The sequence below is a fragment of the Talpa occidentalis genome, unplaced genomic scaffold (genome assembly GCF_014898055.3).
Source record: "Talpa occidentalis isolate TD23 unplaced genomic scaffold, MPIMG_talOcc4v2.1 talOcc4.8, whole genome shotgun sequence".
Classification (NCBI taxonomy): Eukaryota; Metazoa; Chordata; class Mammalia; order Eulipotyphla; family Talpidae; genus Talpa; species Talpa occidentalis.
Genome location: NW_023605194.1, coordinates 16,717,678 through 16,734,375, shown reverse-complemented (window position 1 = coordinate 16,734,375; position 16,698 = coordinate 16,717,678). Strand labels below are relative to the sequence as shown.

The 16,698-nt window shown below is 43.7% G+C and overlaps 2 long non-coding RNA genes across 2 annotated transcripts; both read left to right on the top strand.

Moving 5' to 3' along the window:
- The first annotated feature begins 2,483 nt into the window (after window positions 1-2,483).
- LOC129144999 (uncharacterized) lies at window positions 2,484-5,691 on the top strand. Its single transcript, XR_008549951.1, has 3 exons — window positions 2,484-2,581; window positions 3,617-3,781; window positions 5,637-5,691. It is a non-coding gene; the product is annotated as an uncharacterized LOC129144999 (long non-coding RNA).
- LOC129145000 (uncharacterized) lies at window positions 5,691-14,369 on the top strand. Its single transcript, XR_008549952.1, has 3 exons — window positions 5,691-5,722; window positions 6,358-6,487; window positions 14,353-14,369. It is a non-coding gene; the product is annotated as an uncharacterized LOC129145000 (long non-coding RNA).
- The last annotated feature ends 2,329 nt before the right edge of the window (window positions 14,370-16,698 follow it).

Below are 16,698 nucleotides of genomic sequence, written 5' to 3'. Positions count from 1 at the left end.
TTTCAATCCCTTCGCTTTTGTCCTCTATGAGTTCCTGGTTAAATATAAACTTCCCTTTATTACTCTTCACACTCAAGTCCCAACAGTGAATGCAATTTCCATTTTATAGTGATTATAAAGTATTGTATGTCTATAGATACGTATATGTGTATGGAAAAATAAATCGCTATAGATAGATGGAGAAATGGCATATTTGATACCTCTCTTGCCATACCAAGCTTCTCCTAGGGACATAAGGATAAATTAATCCTTAAAATTTACCTAATTTGCTTATCATGGTGGCTTTTAGGCCTACAGCCCCCTCTACTGGGTGGATTTTCCAGTTTTATTGTGCAAACTTGAGCAGGAAGTCTCTGTCATCCTCTTTTGAGGGCTCTTCAAATCATCTTATTTACTCAAAATTGTATCCTTGTTCTGGCTTATAGAACCCTACATGGATTCAAACTTCTAAAGCATATGAATTCCTGTTAAAAACTAAACTCCACCTTCACACAATCTGAAGATTTGGTGATGATTAAACAGCTATTCTGTTAAGTCAATTAAACAAGGCCATTCAAATGAAGTGTCTCGAATACTCTATCTACCTATGGAAGCAGACCCACCTTCCCAATAACGAAACAGAAACCCAAAGGCAGCTGGTCACCACTGACCACCAGCAATAGCCGCTCTACCATTTCTTACTTTGCTCCTGCCTTTTCTCTGTCAGTGGAACTCTACAAAACACTATGGTTTGGTGCTGCCAGATTCAAATGAATTTTTGCCTAAATACATTTTTAGAAGTTTTAATATGTCCCAGATTATCTTTTTTTTTTAAGATTTATTTATTTATACAAGAACCAGAGTACAGGCCAGATGCATGGGAGTGTGAGAGGATTCATCAGAGACAGAGTGGGGAGCAGAATAGGCAGATCTACTGAAATACACTGCTGAGGGGAGTAGCGAGCAAGACAGGAGAGGTCTGCTGAGCCATGTGGAACCCTCACCAGCCAGCCGGAATGGAACTGGCGCTGCAGAGGCTGCAGACAGCTTCACAGCGTGCGCTCAAATGCCTGCGCCACCAGGGGAGGCCCTGCCCCAGTTTATCTTTTAACAATTCTCAAAATTATGGTACCTTTATTTGCCTTTTCTCCTATGGATATCTGATATCATTAGCCCATGAGATCCTCTAGGGACTAAAGCTCATTGATTGATGGTTTAACACAAAGAATCAGATGTATATAATGTTCACCCTACTAGGATCTGTAGCTTCTCATAAAGATGAGAGGTGTTTTGTTTGATGTTTCCCACTTTACTTTTGAGTATGCTTTTAAAAAGCTCAAACAGTGAACAATTAACAAACAGCACAATAGAATACATTAATTAGATGACTTCAATCATTTGTTTATTAAAACTACTTCATGGACCAAAATATTCATTTCTTAGAAAGAGGAAATCTAAACTTTCTAAACTTTTCCCAGACACTGAAGTCAGCATAGTATGATCTAAGAAAAGTCTTGATAATGATGTTCTCTGAAATTTTGACCTGCTAGAGCAATGTAGTTTCTGCCAACTCTTGTAAGAGGGAGAAAGAAAACTCTATTCATAGTTCTCAGAGGTAAACATGAGCTTCCTGAGTGAGAGAGCTATCAGTGCTGGAAGGCTTTTGCAGGGGAAGGAAGTTTAGTAAATGAAGATAGTGGGGGAGCCTTGACTTTTTAGAGAGAGTATTTACTTCTCCCTCAGAGGATGAGAGCTAAGTGCATGGGTGAATTGGTGTTGGGAATTTTACGGGGACTGCACCTAAGAGGAGAAAGCATACATTGTACAAAAATGAACAATTACATGCAATACAAATAAATAACCAGAACTAAAATCAACAAACATAGAAATTAAAAGTAATGTTCAATTTCATTCGGTCTTTTGGGTAACATTAAATTGAGTATGTCAACATTGTAAATGTGAGTGCATGATACACACACAAACACAATTGTGCAGTGAATTAACCAGGCAAAATACATACACACAGAGATAATATAAACCACACAATATTATAAAACTGCCATAAACCAACCCATTTTAAACTGGGCCACAGACACCATTGAGAAAAACCACTTTTCCATCTTGTATGAGCTGGTTCTAAGACTTTTGGGCTGGGCCAGTTGGCAATTGTTTGACAAACTGTCATTTGAGAAAGGAGGAGGAGAAATTCTACTCAGAATGTGAGGACTGATGGTTGTGCACTTTGGTGAGAGGACAGAAGCTATAACCATCATGAGCAGCTGAGAATAGTTTAAGCTTGTTAACACGTTTAACTCTTCTGACTTCATCTTCCTGAAATAAAAAATTCCTATTTTGCATCTGTCCTTGGGAATGTGTTAAGGTCTACCTAAATCTGTGTATCCCTAATTGCAATTATTTGATTCCAAATGAAGGGTACTTTGCATTTTGAATAGCACTTGAATTTTTACATTAACGATATCAATTATGTTTTTCAGATATTTGTTAACAAAAATGGAGTCAATTATCAGCATCAAGTATCATCCTCACCCTAGTTGACATTTACCGGCCATTCTCTTACAGAAAGAAATCCCAACTGTTTGAGGTATTGGGAAGTAAATTTCAGCAGTGCCATTAAGTGGATGACAGTACATAAGAAAACAGAAGTTTCAAACAAGGTTGCTGTGGTACCAATTGCAAAGGGGCTGACGCTTGAATGTATTGGCCCATAGACCAGACCCAAGTTTATAGAAAGAGTGGTCTTACTACTTGTGATAAGTAAGGAGGTAGGAAGGTAGAGCTCTAAAGACTACATCCCAGGTAGAAAATTTGAAGTCTTTTTAAAAGGGGGAAGAGCAAAAGTAGAACAAAGAAGCCTCAGTGAATGGATGCTGGTGTGCTGGTGCTGGACAGCATTCAGGCACATGCGCAGGCGTGTTTAGAAAATGGCCGATCAATACCTTCCCCGTGTGGAGGTGTTACAATGCTAAGGAGGCCAGTACCTATTTTAGGTCCTCAGGAACTGGACATCCCTAGTATCCTGCTTTGTTATCGGACTGCTCAAACCAGACAGATGTGGTTGGAACCTGGTTAGCAAGATAAGTTGCTAAAGCAAAGCAATTCAGCGCTTTAAATTCCTTGCTGGGAATAAATCAAACACTTTACTTTCTTGACCAGTTGCTTCCTGGTTCTCTAGGGCCTGGTTTGATGACACATAGTGCGTGAACTAGTTACAGACCAACTCCATGGGCTGTGTGTGTTGTAGTTTTTCAAGTCTCTGCAAATAGGCAAGAAAAAAAAAAAAATCTGTCTCTATCAAATTTTGTTGGCACCTTGTTTGATTCCAAGTTGGGTGCTCCTTAAACTCCGTAGCTTATATCTGTTTGCTCTTGAATTGTTACGAAACAGGAGCTACATCTGAATAACCCTTACATATATATATATATATATATATATATATATATACACACACTATATATATATAAATGTTTCAAGAATAAAGTATTGTGCACCGGTCACGTAGGCAGTCTTAAACAGACAAAATACACATCTCTTTAGGGATTAATGATTGGCATTGAAATATATACAGAATCAGGGTAGAGGTGTTTCAATCTTTATTCTTTTCTAACTTTTTGTTTAGAATTAGAATTCTTGTCGTTAAGGACACTGTCCTGGGGATGACTATGAAAGCATGCCATGTACAGTGCCAGGACCAAAGCCTGAATATCCATGTCCTGTGCTGATTACCTCTGGGCAAAGTGGTTCTTTTGCTTATCAAAGTTAACCTTCTGGAAGAGCGCCAAAGGTAATTGTCCTGTATTTGACAAGGACTGAGAGCTTATAGTTCATCTCTATGTAAGAGGAACAGTGTTTTAAACCGAGGGATTGAAATTTTGATGCTGGAATTTCATGACTTCTTAGAGAGTGTGTTTGAAGTGTATGCCTCCAGAATATGCGTTCTTTCTGGTCCCTTCTCCGTATAGTTCCTGCTTCCTATTATAAAAACATCTGTCAATATTGTAGATGACAAAATTTGAATCCTGGTTCAGTCATTTTCTAGAAACATGCTTTTGAGCAAATTATTTACCCTACTTCGGAACTTCACCTTGCTCATCTGTAAAATTAGTAAGGACTGATGAAGAACTATATAATATAGATATTATATCTGGCCCCCCTGATGTTAGTCTTTCTGCATGCATGGCAAGCATTTTTTTTCCAGAAATAAATTGAGTGTTTCTTATCTCTAACCTGCAGCCAGAAAAAACATATTCATCTACCTGTGTGTACCGTTTGCAACACATTTCACACAGACTAACTTGAGAAATGCAAAGTGATTAAGGTTGGGGTAGTAGGCATGACTTTAAATACTAATGACATAAAGAGAAGAGGCTTATAATTAGATGACTATAGTAGAATTATCATGCAATTAAACTGTAACTTGAATATTACTTAGAGAGCTACTGATAAGTGGTGTGATAGGAGCAAGACAAGTTTACAAGTCAATGACAGATAAAGGGATAAGGGGTAAAACAAGAAAACTACAAAGAGAGGGGGAAAAATCTAAGGCTCCTGAGATTTGGGGAGCAGTGAGGACAGAGCAGATTTCAATATAAAATCTTGCTAATATGATAGTTGAGCTTCTAGGAAACAGGAAACTAGGCCTGGGGGTGTTAGCTTGGTTTTGAAGAGTACATTTCCAACTGAGTGGGCTATGAGGAAAATGCAAGGATGGACTTTGCTTTTCTACTTGCTCAGACTGTTGTAAAAAAAAAAAAAAAAAATGATCTTCCAGGCACTTCTGGCTCAGTTAGTGCAAAGGCAAAACAAAGTGACAGTGATGGTTACACATTTCAGTCTGGGAGAGCATTTCTGTCATAGAGCACCCATTCATTTTGATGCAGTATTTTTCGTCTTTTTTCTTCTCACATGAATTCCTGCCAGCTTACAGCATGAAGGCTTCTCCTAGGAGAAAGCCAGGAGGCAGGTGATTCTGCATGTTTGCTCTTTAGATTGACCTTTGTTAGAGATGATTTGACATTTTCTTTATTTCTGAGTCCCGAATTAAGTCTTGGTACCTCATCAGTCTTTTTTCGAAACTATGTATATCATCTTTTATTTTTCACATTAAACATAGATGGTAAATCTTTATGCTAAGGCTCTGATCTCTGGGTTCCTTACTGTTCTCTTTCATGGGGGAGCACATCAAGAAATTATCAACAATGGATATTGTAGATATTTTTCAGTCACTGGAGTATGCATTTTCTAATCTTAGGCAAAGAAAAAATCAGATGAAACCAGTTATTTTATCATGGAGGGATTTGCTTGGCTTGCAATCTGCACTTTAATTGCCAGTTGATTATGGATTTTGGGGTAGGTTATGACTTGAAAGCTGACACAGAATAGACAGTAATATTACTGTCCACTTTGCGGCAAGTGAAGACCAGAATGGGGGATGATTAATTTTCTTAGGGCTATGTTATTAGTTACCATGGTCTCCTTTTCTTTTCAGAGAATAGCCATGGTGTATGTGCCCAATTATCCCAAGAGACTATGGGCATATGTAGTGAACAGTGTCCAGGAATAAGGGAAGCTGGTATAGTATGAAAGCTCTAGGGAAGCAATCTTCAGGACAAAAGACTTGTTTTGTTTTGTTTTTTTAGATAGAGGATATTTGCTGGAGAGTACTGAACCTGATCAGTATATGGTGAGTGGAAACAGCATTGTTTTTCTGGAAGAAGTGCCCCAGGTAAATAGACAGAAACTTTAGTCTCCTAAGACTAGGTCTGCTACCAGTGAGGATCAGATCTCTGGCTGGAACCTTAGCCTAAGTGTGGGCAGAATCATTGAGATTTCACTGAGCTACGTTCTTTCCCATACAGAGATTATCCTGGTGCCAGATTTGAGCATTGGGAATTGGGAAAGATCAGTTGTGTCACATTTTATATTCTGTGTCTTGAGTTGGAAACTTTTCTTCAGCTGACAATTTTCCGGAATCAATTTGTAGTCCTAGAAAGCGAGAAGCAAAATCATACCGCTTGATCAGGTTTTTACTTTGCATTTTCTCTGACTTTTCTAGCCACAGTTTGGGCAGCCTGCTTTCATGTTTGAATGATGCTGGCTACTCACAGCTTTCTCCAAAGAATTCTGTGGAGTTAGGGTGTAGGTGCTTGCATTTTACCAGCGCCCTGCTGATGATTAAAGAAATAATAAATGCGTGTGAAGTGAGGGCATGAACACATGAATGACTTCTATGTTGAAAAGCACTACTGCTGAATCTCCTCCTTGAAAATACAAAAAAAAAAAAAAAATAAGGTGACTTTCTTAGATTCAAACAAAATCTCCTGCCTTGATACATTTGTTCATTAAACAAACATGTTTTAGGTGCTAAGAAGAATGAAGAGGTAGATGAATACAGGGGGATTGCACATTTGAATGGAGTTTTGGAGTAAATATGATGAAGAATAAAGTAAGCTCTCACAAGCAATCATGGACTAGCGAAAGACACAATGAGGTAAACAGAGTTCATTTTATTTATGTTTTAATTTTTAAAATTTTTTTTGTGGGCCCCTCGCCAGCGGCCGGGGAACGAACCGGCACTGCAGAGGCTGCCGGCAGCCTCGCAGCCCAGCACTCAACTGCTGCGCCACCAGGGGAGGCCCCAGAGTTCATTTTAAATGCATTATTATAATGAAAGTACACCCGTAGTGCTACGTGAGCACAGAGTAGAGTACATCAATTGGGGAATTTGGGAAGGTGCTAAGTGGAGTCCTAGCTTTGATTTTATTTTTTTTAATTTTATTTTTACATTCCCCATACAATTGCAACCCCCTTATGCCTCCCTGGTGGCACAGGCAGTTGAGCGCCACACTGTGAAGCTGTCCGCAGCCGCTGCAGGGCGGGTTCAATCCCTGCCGGCCGGTGAGAATCCCACATGGCGAAGCAGACCTCTCCTGTCTTGCCCGCCGCTCCCCTCAGCTGTGTATTTCTTCAGTCTGTCTGTTCTGTTCCCCACTCCATCTCCGGTGAATCCTCTCACCCTCCCATGCATCTGGCCTGTATCCTTGTTCTTGTATAAAAAATAAATCTTAAAAAAAGAAAAAAATAAAAGAAGCTAACTTGTTAGAGATGGGGCTTTGGGGCAGAGAAATAAGATGGGCAGAAAGAGAACCACACGAGGGTTCTATGTTCATTTGACACTGAACCATATCAAATGAATGAATGAATGAAGAAAAATCTGCTTTGTATGGTTTATTAATTTTCCAGTGATCCTCTGCTGCATGTACATAGTCATAAGAAAATTCTTTCAAGAGTATTTCCCTATTTATAGCCATTTGGGAAAGTGAGGAATTATGTTCACCAGCCTGGAAAACTACACCCAGAGTTTTCATTAACATCTGTGTATCAACCCCTATACTTTAAATATCTAGATTCCTGCCTACAGTCACTATACCCCAGTATTAATGCTGGCAAATACAAGCCAAGCACTCTTCGGGAAATAAAATATTTACCCTGTACATGACCATAAACAAAACTATTGGAACAGTGCTCCATTTTAATAACCATTGTGAACACAAATGTGATAAGATAAAGGGTATAGTTTTTCCAGAACATAAATATATACTCATGGTAATCAGAGGAAATGTGGGGAGAAACTGGTCCAGCTAGGGTCTCCCCAAGGAGAAGCTTCATAGTAAGAGGCTATGATTTGCATTTGATTATATTTTCCCTTTCTCAGTGTATATCAGTGGTGCCTGTTGTCAGATACTCTAACAACAATTTTATCATTGACCCCAGCATAGACCTTGGGGATGGGAAATCTTGACAAAAGAGGAGTTATGACCCCTCACTATCCTTTTAATATATATCATCTATTATCTGCTGCTTCTGAATTCAGAATGGACGCTGAAGAAGAATAAGAATTTTTTTAAGTTCATGTTGGGCTTTAATCCAGAGCTGAAGTAAAAGCCTCCGTAAATCCATGTCATGACTATGCCTCTACAATGCTCTGCCATCGTGGGAGATTGTTGAAAGGGGTCCTGGCCATGTAAACCTGCTCTTGTCTTTGAACCTCAATTTGTATTTCCTTAAGTCACAGTTTCAGAATGTCATACTTTTATTCATGTTGTTCCCTCTTGGAAAACTCCTATGCATACTGCAAAACCTGAATCATAGCATCATAGAAAAAAAAAAAAAACAAACCTGAACTTCCCCACCCACATGGAATATTATTGCTGCAGGTATGTGTGGTAAGTGAAGGCTAGGCGGTGTTTGCATTGTGAACTGCTGTAACTCCTGCACCTATCACAGTTCTGGCACAGAAGAATGATCAAAGCACTTATTGAATGAATGAATAATCAGTGGTGAACCTCTTCCAAAGCATGGGGATTTTAAACTTGCTTTTGAAAATAAGTTGTCTTGCTTTCCCTTCTTGGCTAGGCTGAGACCATATTCAGACACAGGAGTGTTTGGTGGAGTTCCCCAAACACTGCCTGATTTATTCCCTGTTCCCTGATTTATTATGTTTGCACTGACTCAGGCAGCTGAGCTCTCCCCATTGACATATTGCTGAGGCCCAGGAGGACTGCATTGCATAACCACCTGCCTTCCACCCCTCCCTGTTCCTGGTTTTAAGTAATACTAGTGAGATGAAATATGGCCACTTTCAAAATGGTCAGAGTAAAGGAGCAAAGCCTTGTGTGATAGGGAGAGATCTTTCCTTAGCAACATATGAAAGCAAGAACAAAAACAAAAGCCAAAGATCCACTCAACACGAGCAGGCACTCACTGGAGTGTGTTCTGTGAAGGGTAACAAGCTGGCTGACCTTGCGGACTGACACAGGCCTGGGTGGTTGTATGGGCAAATGTCCCAGACCGGGCGGGTTCACAGTTGATTCAGGCAAACAGACAAGAATCTTTGAGCCCTCGATAGATTTGATAGGCCTTTAATGCTGAAGCAGGGGAAGGGATCCAAGGTAGACCAGTGGGCAGGGAGGCAGGGAGGCTGAGGCAGGTAGCAAAAGTAAGACAAGGAAGGCAAGTCTCCAGACCATAGAGAAAGTAATAAAGCTGTTCCCCAGGAAGGGGCTAAGTCTGCAGGCAAACTCTGCAGCAGGCAGACAGCAGGTAGGCACAGATTATCCCCTGGGGAGGGGTGTGTAAAGGTCAGGAATGACACAGAGCAGGTTTTCTAATATCCAGCAGACCGGGTAAAGGAAGAGTCAGAGTCCTCAGTGGTTTTGCAGGTTTTTATTGGGATTACCAGGTACACAGCAGGCAGGAGCGCTGGGGGGCCGGGAGGCTGGCAGGCCTCTCAGCCCCCAGCAGGTCTTCACTCTGAGCTCTCTGGCCTTCTCTTGGCTTCTCTTCAGCTTCTGCTGCTGCTGGCATCCCTGTGATGCGCCCTTAAAAGCCCAGTCTCAGCCCAGGTGAATCCCATCTACCTATGCCCACACCCTATTCCAGGTGCCCGCCATCAGGCATGCATTCAGGACTGCGACGATCTACCATCTATCCTGATGGCAGGAGGGCAGAAAAGCCTGACATTTTTCCTTACCTTACAGGGTGGCACACACATATCTGTGCAGAGACAAAGTCAGAGACAGAGACCAAAATCCAGAGACCTCCAGTGCAAGGTGAACCACTGGGACTTTACCCAACACAAATCAGACTCCAATCTGGTTTGGTCTCTAATCCAAGTCTTTGCAAGTGAGATGGGTTTTTCTCAGTGATGCGGAATATGTGCTCAGTTGCTATTTTGCTTGAAGACCGAGTCCTTTGTGCCTTCCTCCCTCATGATCCTCACTTATCTAGGAACAAACACCATCAGCTGCTACAACCTGAATCTTCTCTTTAATTGCCAAGTCAGTTCTAGTCCTGAGTACCTGGAGAGAACCCACAGTTTTCGTTTGCGAGTTTGTTCTTCTGGCAAGCTCAGAGCTGGCCATGCAGATCTGGACTGGGTCCTGAGCATGGAGACTGCATTTTATTTATTTATTTAATTTTTTTTTTAAAGATTTATTTATTTATTTATACAAGCACTGGGTACAGTCAGAAGCGCGGGAGGGTGAGAGAATTCACCAGAGCCAGAGCAGGGAGCAGAACAGATAGAAGGACCAAAGTACACTGCTGAGGGGAGCAGTGGGCGGCAGGAGAGGTCTGCGCGCCATGTGGGACCCTCCTCCGGTGGCCTGGGAGCAGCCGGGGATCGAACTGGCGCTGCAGAGACTGCGGGCAGCTTTGCAACCCAGCGCTCAACAGCTGCGCCACCGGGGAGGCCCGAGACTGCATTTTAAACCCAGTTTTGCTGAAAGGAATCAGGGACACAGGTTTATTCCTTATGAAGTTATTGACAGGAAAAGTTTCTTGAGCCAACATGGAAATTCTACCCTGACACCTGCCTCTGCAGAATCTCCTCATGCTAATTCACACGCAGCTGAGAAGTGCACATTCCGAAACGCGTTTTGCAATCTGTGGTGTCGTGTGAAATATTATTAAGCGTGTATTATTACCTCAGTAGAGCTCAGTGGCGGTTTAGCTATTAGAGAATTTCACAGCATATATAATATTATCAAAATGAATCAATACCTTAACCTCGGGGCTGATTCCTCAATTACTGTAACTACCAGTTGCTAATTGGAATGCTTTTTACACTCTGCTCTCCCTTTAGACCGGCTGCGCTGCCCATGTGAATGCAACCAAGGAGCACAAATAAATTGAGCATGAACAATTAGACTATTCAGCTTTGGGTGATCTAAAGGGAGATGTGAAATGCCATTTGTAGGGTAAAGAAAATATCAGGCTTTTCTGCCCTTCCGCCATCAGGATAGATGATGGATCCTTGTCCTGAATGCATGCCTGATGGCGGGCACCTGGAGTAGGGTGTGGGCATAGGTAGATGGGATTCAGCTGAGCTAAGACTGTGCTTTTAAGGGCGGCGTCACGGGGGGACGCAGCAGCAGCAGCAGCAGCAGCAGCAGCAGCAGCAGCAGCAGCAGCAGCAGCCGCAGCCGAAGCCGCAGCCGAAGCCGAGAAGCAGCAGAACGAACGCTAGAGAGCCCAGATAGAGTGAGGACTTGCTGGGGGCTGGGAGGCCTGCCAGCCTCCCAGCCCCCCAGCCAGCACCCCTGCCTGCCATATACCCGCTGAACCCCAATAAAAGACCTGCAAAACCACTGAGGACTCTGACTCCTCCTTTACCCGATCTGCATGGGATCAGAAAACCTGCACTGTGCCCGGTCCGGCCTTTACAATTGGCGTATGTCGGCAGGATCCATGCAGACGGGTATTGGAGCCCTCCGAAGACCTGGAGGGACTAAGGAGAACAGACTTTGCCTGTGACGACGCTGGAGGCACCATGGCAGTATAGAAGATGGATACGTCCACGAGCTACAGGATGAGACCTGGCGTGAAGGAGACGCCCGAAAGGACCAGCCAAAGACACCGGAAAGGACCAGCCAACGACACCGGATAGGACCAGCCAACGACACCGGAAAGGACCAGCCAATGACCCCTGAGGCAGCAGGCCATTGCTGAAGCAGGGAGAGGCCAATGGACTGATAGACTGATTAACTGATGATTTTGGACTGACAATCCCGCCAGAAGGCGGAGGACCTTAGCAGGTTATGTTTATTTTTTGAGAATCTGGGGGTGGCCAGTGGGCCTAGATGGCCAAAAGCAGCCTGTGTATGCCCAGTGGCCAGGTGGAGGAGAAAAGCCAACTAAGGTGGCAAAAGCTGGTACTGATGCTAAGTTGAGAAGCCCTAAAGCGGCTGTTAAGCAGCCTGGGTATGCTGAAGCCCTGTGAGTCTCGTAAAATCACCTATGGGTGATGCCCTGCTCATTCTTGAGTGAGGGTGAGGAGCTGAGGAGCCCGTCCTTGGGGGACGGGTGGGGAATGTGGCTTGGGGTGGAGCCCAAGCCAAATGCAAAGTTTGGATCCCCAACCCATGTGCTTGTGCAGTGGGTTGGCTTGAGAGCAGGGGTCTGTGAGTCGCATGGGTGGCCATGAAGGCCGAGTGTTGGAGCGACGGCAGACAGAAACCCTGAGGGTTGGCGATTACCCCCAACAGAATAAAATTGCCAATCCCAGAGCTAGTGCATCCTGGGGGTGGATGCTGTGTGCCTTGTAGCCTAGACGACAGCCAGAGAAGGCCAGGAAGCCTGACGGCTCCTGGTATGTTATAGTAGATGCCGTGAGTGATTCCCCTCCCTCATATGAGCAGTGCCTTCGGCAGCAGATTTGGTGGCTTATCTGCTGGTACCAATAATTGTCTTTTGCACTTGGTTGGTGCCCTGCCTGGACTTATTTGTGTTCTGTTGTATTTTGTTATGTTGTATTTTGTTATTTGATGTATTTGCTTTTGTGGGCCATGGCTGCATTGTTTGTTTGCTTAGAAAATTGTATAGACTGTATGGCAGAAAACCCTGAGGGGGTGGACTGTAGGGTAAAGAAAATATCAGGCTTTTCTGCCCTTCCGCCATCAGGATAGATGATGGATCCTTGTCCTGAATGCATGCCTGATGGCGGGCACCTGGAGTAGGGTGTGGGCATAGGTAGATGGGATTCAGCTGAGCTAAGACTGTGCTTTTAAGGGCGGCGTCACGGGGGGACGCCAGCAGCACCAGCAGCAGCAGCAGCACCAGCACCAGCAGCAGCCGCAGCCGAAGCCGCAGCCGAAGCCGAGAAGCAGCAGAACGAACGCTAGAGAGCCCAGATAGAGTGAGGACTTGCTGGGGGCTGGGAGGCCTGCCAGCCTCCCAGCCCCCCAGCCAGCACCCCTGCCTGCCATATACCCGCTGAACCCCAATAAAAGACCTGCAAAACCACTGAGGACTCTGACTCCTCCTTTACCCGATCTGCATGGGATCAGAAAACCTGCACTGTGCCCGGTCCGGCCCTTACACCATTACATTGTGTCGTGCTTTGGAATCTCTGGGCTGAGTCGTGACTCGAGTTTACTGAATCTCTAAGTCCTGGCAGGAGTGGGAGAGGGGCTTTCAAAGACCTGCAGCATCAGGAGCACCTCGTGCTTTCAAATGGTAGTGAAGAGTTTTGCCAAGGTGCTTTCCTTGGCATGCAGCAGAGTGGTATCAGCCTCTGGCTTTACCCAATGGGGCTGCCACTTTAGGCCGCACACCTTCGGGGCTGAAGATCTGGCTCTGATCAGCGATTGATGCTTAAATTCTCACTCCTCGGAGAGGGCTCACTTTACACTCTGAGGGGTCAGGTGGTTGTCGCCAAGGATCTCCTGGGATAAAATGTGGCTGGACAAGCGTGGAGACCATGGCTCTCACTTTAGCTTTGGCCTGAGGTCACACTCCATTGAGGAGGTGACACAATCACAGTGACAAAATAACTGAGCTCCATTATATAGAAATAAATCTGGAAGTTTTCAGTGTCCCTCTGAAGCAAAACAAATTAGGGATACTTCACTGACTAATAACTGAATATGTCGATACTGTTTACTTACCTGTTCTTGTTAAGTCAACACTTTTTGGCAGGTGTAGGGTAAGTGATTTTCAGGCTTTTCTGCCCTCCCGCCATTAGGATAGATGAGGGAACCCTGCAGTCCTGAATGCATGCCTGATGGCGGGCACCTGGAGTAGGGTGTGGGCATATGTTGATGGATTCACCTGGGCTAAACTGGGCTTATAAGGGCGGCGTCACAGGGATGCCAGCAGAGCAGAGAAGCAGAACCACGAAAGGAGAAGAGAAGAAATGGTCACGAGAGAAGGCCAGGGAGCCCAGAAAGAGTGAAGACTTGCAGGGGGCTGGGAGGCCTGCCAGCCTCCCGGCTCCCTGGCACCTCTACCTGTCGTGTAGCTGGTAAATCCCAATAAAAGCCTGCAAAAGCCACTGAGGACTCCAGGACTTCTTTACCCCATCTGCTCGAATCATAGAGAACCTGCTCCGTGTCCTCCTGCCGTTACAGCAGGTCACAAAATCACCAGGGGGCTTATATTAAAGCACAGATGAGTAGAAACTAAAATGTCATCAATGAAGATTAACAGACGGGGATAAAGATCTATGCTTTAGTCTTCGATCTTCTTTATCATACTCCTAAGGTAATTAAAACCCAGGGAAATCACTGTTTTCTGGACAGTTATTTGTGCAATGGGCGTGCTAACCTAAGGCGGCAGGTACATGAACAAGTGCAGGGCTTTTGCACTACGGAGGAACCACCTGGAGGTGCTTCCTGGATCTCACCTATTAATACATAGGCAGCATTGGGGAATCTTTTATTTGCCCATATTGAATTATAATATTTTATTATTCAGTTATTTTTAATTGCGGTAATGCTAGGAGGCCTCTCAGCCTAGGATTCTAATTGGACGGTTTAGATGGGGTCAGTGAATTTGCATTCTAACAATTTCCAGGTGATGCAGATCTGAGGTCCATGAGCCACCCTGTGAGTAGCTGTACGTTGATTGGGCAGCATTGGGACGACCGAACTGAAGATCTGCTCCACTGACAGGAAACAGAAGCTAAATAACTCCAGCCAGAGCTATCTGTGCTGGGACAGAGGCCTGCTGTGCTGAATTATCTGGATTCTGGTGAAATCTTCCATGCAGGTAACTTTATTTGCTCTTTTTCTCTTAAAATTCTGCTCATGAAAAATAAGACCCATCAACAGTTAGGTGTGGTCAGAAGGTGAGGAGTTTGAGACACCTGAGCTTGCTCTGTTTACTGCCAGGGGAATGGAGCGTTAATTAGGGGGATGCTGTTAAATGTTGTTTCTAGAAGAGTAAAACCACTGAATTCTAAAAGCCTAGAGAAAAATGTAAACTCTCATGATCTGATTTGCAATCTTTGGCTCTCCAAGGTGTTCTTTCAAAACCCAAATAGGACAAACTGCCCATATTCTGTTCCATGGAAATTCATAAAGGAGTGAGGCAGCAAAGTGCCTGGGGCTTCTCCTGTATCTCAATTAATTACGCTAAACTTACACCTGGGCTCATTATGAGCATGAATGCCTCGATGGGGAATGTTGGCAAAAAATATCGTTATTTTCTATTTTTTTTTTTCTTGCCCTGCTGTTGACAGTAAGGCCAATTAGTGCATCTGGGCTCCATCAGGAAAATGTAAGCTGAAATAAGAGTGACATTCAGAAAAGATTTCTTTTCAAGCTCTCTGTCTTTAGGAAGCCTCGGCTCAGTGACCTTATACTTGGAATTCAGCTTTCAGCTGGTATATCCAGCATTAAAGGTGACAGGGAAAATAAAAGTCTTCCTTCCAAAGATTGTGTGTGCCTTTGGCAAAGGTTATAGATGTGATGTCTTTGAACATCCTTCTTCATGATGGCTCTGTCGCTGGAAATGGGCAGAGAAGAAATCTGCAGTGAGCTAAAGCTGTTTGGAGGGTAATGATTGTCAAATCCTGTAGCTCTTGAATGCAAAAGAACTGTGAGTCTCATATTTACATCTAAATATCCGGTTTACTTACCATTGTGCTTCGTCCCCCTCCCACCTTGTCATATCTTTGTCGATATAGGATAAAAAGGAGAATGTTACATTAAAAAAAAAGTAAAATAACCCAGCTTCAGCTATAGAAATGATTTTTGAGACTGGAAGCAGCTCATTAACTCTTGCTGGTCCCAGACACCCACGCCCCGCCCCCGCCTGCTCACCTTGTGCATTAGCCAGGAATAACAGACGGCAGAAGCATAACATGTGCCCTTTCCAGCCCACTGTCCCTGCCTGAAGGGATCCAGATGTCTCTAAACATAGCTGGTTACAGGTCATTATCATTATTTCAGCAATTATTCATTCACTACCCAGGGTGGGCTGGGAACTAGAGACAGACAAGAAATGACAAAAAAGCACATTTAAACTTACAGTCCTTCAGATAATTTCCTGTGCACCAGCACACTCATCTCTGATGGCTCAGGTCATTTCTGGAATATTCACAGTGCTCCTTTTTACCCATCAGAACCCTATCAAGGAACGCGAACTGTGGCTCTTCCTTGAAAGTCTCCACAGCTACATCGGCTGTTGTTTTGGCATAGTTAGTTACTCCACTAGAATACATGCTAGAATGAGGCTCTCTGGGGTTCAGTTTCTGACACTCCTGCTAATAATGAGTAATATATGCCCTTGAAATTTTTTTTTTCACATTTACAAGCATATTTCTAATTTGCTGTTTTAGACTTGGCATCAGTAACAGCTTCATCTACAGTCCTCTGAATAGCAGGGAAAAGTAGGGAACAACATTCCATAGAAGCCCATGTGATTCCAAGTTAGATTTCACTGAGTCCGTGAGGTCCCAGCATTGCATGATAAGGGGAGTGACGAGAGTCTGGTGCAGTTGCAGGCAGGCAAGTGGGTAGACGTGGATGGTAGCAGCATTATAGGATAGTTGGGAAGCACCCTTAAAGTTGATGCAGGCAGTGAAGCAGTGAAATCTTCCGTAGCTTCATCCCTGTGATTGCTGATGTTTACAGCTCCTTCTGGGTAAACAGCTTTGGTTTTCTACTTTGGAAATTAGCACAAGATTTTCTCATTTTAGAATTCTACAAATGGCTTCCCTGCTTTTCATTTCCTTCGTAAAGAAAGACATTCCAGTGGTCATGCAAATCTCCAAGTCCTGTCTCAAAGTAATTTTACCTGGGCCTTTTTGGAGGGTCTTTATTTTCTTGACCAAATCTCAAGAGACATGCATCCTTACTCCCTCACTAGCAAAAGAGATTAAAATCATGCCCACCCAATCCATCCACTGTGAGATCT